Genomic DNA, 9,133 nt, shown 5'->3' on the forward strand with positions numbered 1-9,133 from the left:
GCCCTTAGGAGGGCGGGGCCTCGGACTGGCTCTCGAATGTCCCGGATGTGCGGTCTTGGAGGCCGGCGTAGCGCTAAGCTTCTCCGCAGCACCTGCCCAACTCTGTAGAAGGCGCTCAGTGTATACTGTTATTAAACGATTGAAAAGACTCGTTAAATCTCTTTCCTACAAACCTTTTAAGAAACATTTTTCACCTCAGAAAGCTTAGGTTCCAACTGTTGAAAAATTTTAAATCTGCTTGATTTAAATTCATGTTATGCCCATATGGAAGTAAGGAAACAAATAATCGAATCATAAAGCAAGCGGAGATGGAACTAAAAGCTATATATACATCCTTCAAAATTTTTCTTATTCCAATCAATAAAAACAATGCTGCCTCCTCTATAGGGAATGCCATAAATTATTCTGATTCCACAGTTGTGAAAAGGTATTGGTATGCTATATGAATACACATTCTTTAGAAGATATCCTTGTTAAAAATGTTCTTATCCAAGAAAGTATGATTGTTAATAACTTAGCCCGCTACTAATACAAAAATAAAACAGCTTATTCTGATGCATATGACGTAAACTCTGTGATGCATTTTCTGGAAGTACATATTAGAATGTAAATAAAACTAAACAAGGGCTTGATTTTCTTTCCCATGTAACGTATTCCTTAAACATGCATCAGATTAGCATTTATTTGTCTATGGGCTTGGATGGTTTAGATGAGGAATAATAGTGTTACCCTGATTACATTACCCAGGTCATTGATTTGGGCTCAGTTGACACAATGTGCCTATACATTCGGATCTGTTGTTTAAAAAGATGACATCACTGACAGTGTTGCTATCCATACAAAGTAGTGTGACTGAAGAAAATAGTCCATGCATAATCAACAGTCCTTTGTACACAAAATCGAAGCTGCTTGTTTGCTGGTTATCTTGCAGCCAGGTTTACACTTTTAGTAAAAACGGAAAGCAAAATCTCACATGATCTCTGATTGTTGCATTGCAGGGATTCCAACAGTTGTTGATATTTGTCTGCAAAGCACAGACAAGTTGAATTGCTTCATGTCTGCACCTTTATGTCATTATAACTACTGAGTCTCTTTTCTCTCCGTCTCTCAGATTCAGATTTTACAGGCCTGAAAGAAACTTTGACATACAAACCGTTAGCTATGTCCCAGAATAAGAAAAGACTTTGGTGTCCATTTGTATGTGGTTGCAGGAAATAGGGAGGTCTATAGAGAATAGGTTATGTGGTTCCCAGAGATCTTTCTACAGAGAGGGTGTCTTTAACAAATTGGGAAACCCTTCCTGTGAGTAGAATAGACGGAGTATGGATGGTAATGGTTAGCTTCTCAAAAATCACTAATTACTTTAAACCCTCCTATTGAGTGAGGATCTCGTGGACATTGCTGTAGGTACTGTAATAGGCTGTGGCTCACTTATTTTTTACTTCTATTTGCAGAAGGCTATAGAGAGTGGCCACCAAAGACAGCATTTCCTTTCTGTATTTTATTTTTTGAACACTTAGTTTCATTCTGCAAATAATTTAAGAAGGAAGGACACGCATGCAATAAAATAGTAAAATGTGAATTAAAGCATTAGGAATAAAGAAACTAGAATTATGTCAGTAAGCCACAATGGGGGAAATTGAAAACAGGTAAGACAGTGGTTCTCAACTGGAGTGCTGAGATGATATAGTATGCAGCAAAATTTTCACAAATGTATAACTTCAATTTTTGTTATAAAACAATTATGTTCATTGTGTGTAGTATTGAGGTGCTGTAGGTTGTACAATTTGTTTCAAGTTGGAACTAAAGGCAAAGCATAGCATTAAGTTGGCTTTACAAGAAGATGGTGGTTCACTGGAATGTGAGAGAGTTTTGCCTTGTCATTGTATGAGAAATCATTGAGCAGAGATAATTCTCAAACACCTACAATATTGAAAGTGTACCATATGGACAGGGGATTAATTGTGGATGAGTTCTATGTCCTCTGAGATGGTATAATAACTAATTTAGTGTTATTTTAACTTCTCTAATTCATTTAAGTTGGCTGCCCTAAATTCTGGCATTCAAAGTATTTCACAAACATGAAAAGTTTGAGAACCATTTCTAAAAGATTCCTTAGAGTTGAGGCTAAGCTTCCTGATTGTAAATAGGAGAGGATAGGGAAGGGCAGTATAATCTATTTCATAGTTCTAGGGATAAGCAGAGCTTTTCCTCAGATTTAGCTCTAAGCTGAGCCTCTTACCTGAGACTTTATATAGGATATGTTAATAAATACAAGTGCAGGCCTGGCGAGGTGGCTGACACCTGTAATCCCAGCACTTTGGGAGGCTGAGGTGGGCGGATTACGAGGTCAGGAGATCGAGACCATCCTGGCTAACACGGTGAAACTGTTTTTAGTATCTACTAAAAAATACAAAAAATCAGCCGGGCGTGGTGGCTGGCGCCTGTAGTCCCAGCTACTCAGGAGACTGAGGCAGGAGAATGGCGTGAACCCAGGAGGTGGAGCTTGCAGTGAGCTGAGATCACGCCACTCCCCTCCAGCCTGGGCGACAGAGCGAGACTCCATCTAAAAAAAAAAAAAAAAAAAAAAAGGCAGGGCGCGGTTGCTCATGCCTGTAATCCCGGCACTTTGGGAGGCCGAGGCGGGCGGATCATGAGGTCAGGAGATCGAGACCATCCTGGCTAACAAGGTGAAACCCCGTCTCTACTAAAAATACAAAAATTGGCCGGGCGTGGTGGCAGGCGCCTGTAGTCCCTGCTACTCGGGAGGCTGAGGCAGGAGAATGGCGTGAACCCAGGAGGCAGAGCTTGCAGTGAGCCCAGATTGCATCACTGCACTCCAGCCTGGGCAGCAGAGCGAGACTCCGTTCCCCCCGCCCCCCGGCCAAAAAAAAAACAAGTGCAACTGGAAGAGGTAGGTATTTTATCTTAGGGAAGACAGGATCTAGCCTTCTAGTTTACAGCCCAGAGATTTTTTTTTTTTCATTGCTTAGGGAGATAACCAGGTTCTGACAAATTGGTTAACATTATCTAAAATGCACATTAGATTGGGGTAGAACCAGAATACTAATTTAGTCGTTTATAACAAGAAATATTGCCATGACATGGAGTGGAAATTCTCACATAGGGCATGGTCAGCATGTTTCCTCCTGTGGTTAAGCATAGGAAGCTAGATCATATTCAGAAGTCTCTTTATTAATTAACTATGAGAAATACTCAAAATTGGTATGACCAGCATATTATTTTTATGTAGAGAGAGTAACACAGAAATCAGGATGTTGCTTGGTAAATGAGAACTCGAACAAAGAGGGTGAGAAAATTTTTTTGTGGAAGACACACCTATGACCCCACGTACTAAGCACAGGAGACAGTGAGAAATATGCTAAACTGTGTCCCTACAGCAAATGTAGTATCAGATTTTCTAGGGCAATTTCTTTAATTGTTCCTTGATAAAATCAGAATCCCTTGATATAACCCCACAATAAAAGCAAGCCTTCAGATGTAATATGGTCTAAATATACTAATGTGACGGTCCTACTCTACTAGAGATTAATGCATGAACTTTGTGTACTTCACTTAATCCTAATCAATTTTCTCAACTGGGCTTTTGAGAAGTGTTGAACGATGGGATCGTTCAAGGTTTAGTCCATGGCAAGGGCTTGTGGAGTAGGGTATTTTATATTATTGACCAAGACACTGTGATTTAGATATCAAAAGAGCAAACAGGGAGGTTACACTGTATATTGAAAAGGGAAAGGCCAAATTAGGACATGCATTTGGATGAATAGCTATGCTAGTTATATATGAAGGTGGATTTAAGGATTTCTGAAAAAGTAGTTTTGTCTACTATAACATATAAATGAAAAAATTAGGTTCCTAAAGTTCTATACAGTGGCAGATATAATTTTGGCTTGGAAAAATTGTCTAAGTGGTTGTCTTGACAGAAAACAGATGGCACACTTTCAAAAGGTGAAGAGAAGCTGAGCATGGTGGTGGCTCATGCCTGTAATCCCAGCACTTTGGGAGGCTGAGGCTGGAGAATCATTTCAGCCCAAGAGTTTGACACCAGCCTGGGCAAGATGGTGGGACCCCCATCTCTACTGAAAAAAGAAAGAAGGTCGGGCACGGTGGCTCACATCTGTAATCCCAGCACTTTGGGAGGCCGAGGCGGGTAGATCACTTCAGCTCAGGAGTTCGAGACCAGCCTGGCCAACATGGTGAAACCCCATCTCTACTAAAATACAAAAAGTAGCCGGGCGTGGTGGCTTGTGCCTATAATCCCAGCTACTGGGGAAGCTGAGGTGTGAGAATCGCCTGTACCCAGGAGGTGAGGGTTGCAGTGAGCTGAGATTGAACCACTGCGCTTCAGCCTGGGTGACACAGCAAGACTCCATCTAAAAAAGAAAAGAAAAGAAAAAAGAGAAGAAAAGAGAGAGAAAGAGAGGAAGGAAGGAAGGAAGCAGAGAGGAAGGAAGGAGCGAAAAAGAAAGCAAGCAAGCAAGTGACGAGAATAAGAGAGTTGAAAGAAGGTTGAATGAAGGGATCATTAACCAGGTATGTGAAAGGTTAAGGAAAACCATCAGGGGATAGTGAAGGACCCAGGGCTAGCAACAACAGGAAGCAGTTACCATTCTGAAGGGGTAAGAGGAAGGAATAGTTTTCTTCAAGAACCAGCAAGAACTGTGGGTCACACTTGACAGGACCTGTGACCTTCCATAGAGAAATGCAGCCTCTGCCAAACTGCAGCCTGTTTTCCCTCTCCTCCTAGCTTTGATTGTCTGCCATTTCTCTCATTGGCTACACCCAGCTGGAAATTAGAGTAAGGGTTGATTCAGTACATAAAAAAAGCCTCCTGAGACACAGAATAGGATATAGAAGGATGGAGAGTGGATCTGAAAGGACACACTCAGAAGATCCAGGGCAGCAACTACTTCCAGCTTCTATGGACAGAGAGAAATATCAATATGGACAGAGAGAAATATCAATACTTACCTTCTACAGGATAATTTAGTGGCAAAATATACCCATCATCTGTATACCCAGTTTTCTAATTACAAGGGGTTATTTTATGAAGCAATTATATTTTGGGTGATAGCTGTAAAGAATAATTATTTTGTTTTTCAGAAAAAGTTCCAAATCAATAGGTATTTTATTACGTAATTAATATCACAAATAAGGCTAGGTGCGGTGGCTCACCCCTGCAATCCCAGCACATTGGAAGGCTGAGGAAGGAGGGTTGCTTGAGTCCAGGAGTTTGAGACAAGCCTGGGCAACATAGCAAAACCCTGTCTCTACAAAAAATACAAAAAAATTAGCCAGGCATGTTGGTGCATGCCTGTAGTCCCAGCTACTTGGGAGGCTGAGGTGGGAGGGTTGCTGGAGCCCAGGAAGTTGAGTCTGCAGTGAGCTGTGATTGTTCCACTGCACTCCAGCCTGCGTGACAGGGCAAGACTGTCTAAAAAAAAAAAAATCACAAATGGATTTTAGGATTCATCGGGCATCTTGTTTCAGAAGCTGGACAACTCTTAGATCTTATTCATCAGCCGGCTGAACAGTTCCTTTTTCAGAGACATAGATGCCATCCAAAAATTTTCTGATGTCTTTGATTTTAACTGTTGTGGCTTGCTGAATCAAGGCAACTGAATTTGAAACAAGCTCAATGTCATTTCCTTCAAGGATTAATTCATCTTTCTGGGCTTGAGATACTGAACAAACAACATTTATCCTCATTCGAACCCTGCGGATGTATTTTTTACCCAAGAAATTGTGGATTTCAACAAGAGACCTATTCTCCCAGAATACGATATTGATGAGGAAGTGAGTTTACAGAGACTTCATCTTGTAATGGAAGCCCACAGTAGCACCCTTGATCATGTTCTGTACATGACTACAAATAGTGTGAATGGTAGCCAGTTCCTTTCTCTTTCCCCACCAGTTGTCAACCTGGAGCCTCTTCCTTTTCTTTCCAAGGAGACTGAGTTCTACATTGGTGTGATTGAGGTCCTTCTGCAGGGTTCTTCTGGGGCCCTTCACAGTAACTGTGCTTCTTCAGAGTGATATCAACATTTTCTGGAATGTTGACTGTCTGATTGCTGAGAATGGTCTTCATTCTGACAGTATACGCCGCAAAGAGAGAATGTCTCGTCATCACATTCTTGTAGCCCATAAGGGTACTGTGTATTCAAGAACAATTATTTTAGCTTAAGAATATGGGACAATTATCTATTGAGGTGAACACATAATGCTAATAAAACTACATTTGTAGAAGTGAGGCCAGGCATGGTGGCTCACGCCTGTAATCCCAGCACTTTGGGAGGCTGGCGTGGATGGATCACTTGAGACCAGGAGTTTGAGACCAGCTGGCCAACATGGTGAAACCCCGTCTCTACTAAAAATACAAAAGTTAGCTGGGTATGGTAGCACTGCCTGTAATCCCAGCTACTCAGGAGGCTGAGGCAGGAGAATTGCTTGAACCTGGGAGGCGGAGGCTGCAGTGAGCTGAGATTGCGCCACTGCACTCCAGCCTGGGTGACAAAGCAAGACTCAGTCTCAAAGAAAAAAAAAAGTGAAATTAAGCTTCTGTCTGTTATTGCATCACACAAAAATCTTAGAGAATATTTACGATAATCTGATTGGGCCTGTGCAAATTTCACTTTAGGGGTGTCCAGTACAATCACCGAGAGACAGTCAGTCTTCCACTAGGGCATCTGAAACTGAGGTGTGAAAGGCCCATGTGAATTCTGACTTCAAGACACTTGCCACATAAATTAAGACTCTGAGGGAAGGCCAGGTGAGGTGGCTCGTGCTTGTAATCCCAGCACTTTGGGAGGCCAAAGCCGGTGGACCACTTGAACCCAGGAATTCAAGACCAGCCTGGGCAACATGGTGAAACCCCATCTCTACAAAAAATGCAAAAATTAACCAGGCATAGTGGCTCACACCTGTAATCCCAGCACTTTGGGAGGCCAAGGCAGGCAGATCACTTGAGCTCAGAAGTTTGAGACCAGCCTGGACAACACAACAAAACCCTGTCTCTACTAAAAATACAACAATTTACTGGGTGTGGTGGCACATGCCTGTAGTCCCAGCTACTCGGGAGGCTGAGGTGAGAGAATCTCTTGAGCCTGGGAGGCGAAGGGTGCAGGGAGCTGAGATGACACCACTGCACTCCAACCTGGGCAACCGAGGGAGACCCTGTCTTAAAAAATATATAATATAAATACATATTTATATACATTATTTGTATATATGTGTGTGTGTGTGTGTGTATATATATACATGGTTGTGGTTTGAAGCATTTGCCCTTGTACTTTTGATTTCAAGCTCTTATTTAAATCTGTTTGTTTCCTCTTCCCTCAGAGTCTTTTTTTCTGAGACACGTTCTCGCTCTGTGGCCCAGGCTAGAGTGCAGTGGCGTGATCTCAGCTCACTGCAACTTTTGTCTCCCAGGCTCAAGAGATTCTCCCAACTCAGCCTCCTGGGTAGCTGGGACTACAGGCATGCACTATGCCTGGCAAATTTTTGTATTTTTTGTAGAGATGAGATTTCACCATGTTGCCCAGGCTGGTCTCAAGCTCCTGAGCTCAAGTGATCTGGCTGCCTCGGCCTCCCAAAGTGCTGGGATTACAGGCATGAGCCACCGCCACTGGTCTACAATCATATATTTTGTCATAGAGCTGTTTCTTACCATAGGCAGAGACTGAGTCCAGGAGTATCGGTCCTGTGGAAGTCCCTCCACATGAAAATATAAGACCTAGAAAAATAATAGTTTCCACCTAATAGCTGACCCTATATTTAAGATGAATAGTTTGTATAACCAGGAAGGAGATGGATTTTAGATTGAAACTTAATATTGATTGTTACTTTATTCAATTTGCTTTTTTAATTCTTATTTTATTACTGCACCATTTGCTATTATGTTGCCTAGGTAACATAAACAAGTGCTTTTAACTCTAAGGCAGTGATGTATATCTTTGGCAGTCTGTAGGGTTTCCCAGGGGAGGCTGATAAATTATCTTGATCTTTGGGTTATTTTTCAGTTTACAGTGTTGTAATAACTTAGCAATGCGTTCTATGATCCTTTGAATATTTGTGTATGTCTGTTAGCCTTTTTGCCAAGTCAGGCCAGTCTGTTTTAAGGGCTTTTTGTAATTTGGGCCCTGTATCCTTTTTAGAAAGAAATTGTGAAAGATTTTGAATTGGGCAAAAGAGATTTGTGGATATTATTGTAATGGAATGCTGGAGCCTCTGGGAATTACCTGGTCCTATAGGGCTATCTTATAGGGCTTACTTATTTTTGACCAGGCTGTCTTACAACTCTGCAGAGATAGAAGTAAACTTCTATCTTCAAATCATTCCTGTCTATAAAAATGTAAAATTGTCTTTAGTGGAATGAAACTGATTATTACCCTGTGGATGTTGCCTAGTTTTGCCAGTTTTGCATCCATTTGAAGTTCATTTCAGTATTCTTAACCTGATTATAAATGTGTAGTTCTCTCTCTTGCTCTCTCTTTTTTTTTTTTTTTTTTTTGAGACAGAGTCTCGCTCTGTCACTCAGTCTGGAGTGCAGTGGCACTATCTTGGCTCGCTGCAACTTCCACCTCTAGGTTTTAGTGATTCTTGTGCCTCAGCCTCCCAAGTAGCTGGGATTACAGGTGTACACTACCATGCCCAGCTAATTTTTTTATTTTTAATAGAGATGGGGTTTTGCCGTATTGGCCAGCCTGGTCTTGAACTCCTGGCTTCAAGTGATCCGCCTGCCTTGGCCTCCCAAAGGGCTGGGATTACAGGTGTAAGCCCCTGTGCCCTGCCCTCTCTCGCTCTCTCCTTTTTTAAGCTTTTTACTTTTGAATAGGGTTAGGTTTAGATTTACAGAAAAGTTGAAAGATAATAGAGAGTTCTCGTATACTCCTTGCCTAGTTTCCCCTACTGTTAACACCTCAAATTACTACGGTACATTTGTCACAACGAAGGAGCCAGTATTCCATACTTTATTTAATTCCATGCTTTATTCAGATTTCACTGGTTTTTCCCTAAAGTCCTTTTTCTGGATCCCATCCAGGATGCCACGTTTTTAGTGGTGGCAAATCCATACAAGTCTGCAGCAACCTCAGTTCTTACCTCCTCAGAAGAA

At 41.7% G+C, this 9,133-nt stretch overlaps 1 pseudogene; it reads right to left on the reverse strand.

The window, feature by feature from the left end:
• Positions 1 to 5,532: 5,532 nt before the first annotated feature.
• LOC107968138 (large ribosomal subunit protein uL6-like) lies at positions 5,533 to 6,109 on the reverse strand (annotated as a pseudogene).
• Positions 6,110 to 9,133: the final 3,024 nt, after the last annotated feature.

This window comes from Pan troglodytes, chromosome 15 (assembly GCF_028858775.2).
Source record: "Pan troglodytes isolate AG18354 chromosome 15, NHGRI_mPanTro3-v2.0_pri, whole genome shotgun sequence".
Classification (NCBI taxonomy): domain Eukaryota; kingdom Metazoa; phylum Chordata; class Mammalia; order Primates; family Hominidae; genus Pan; species Pan troglodytes.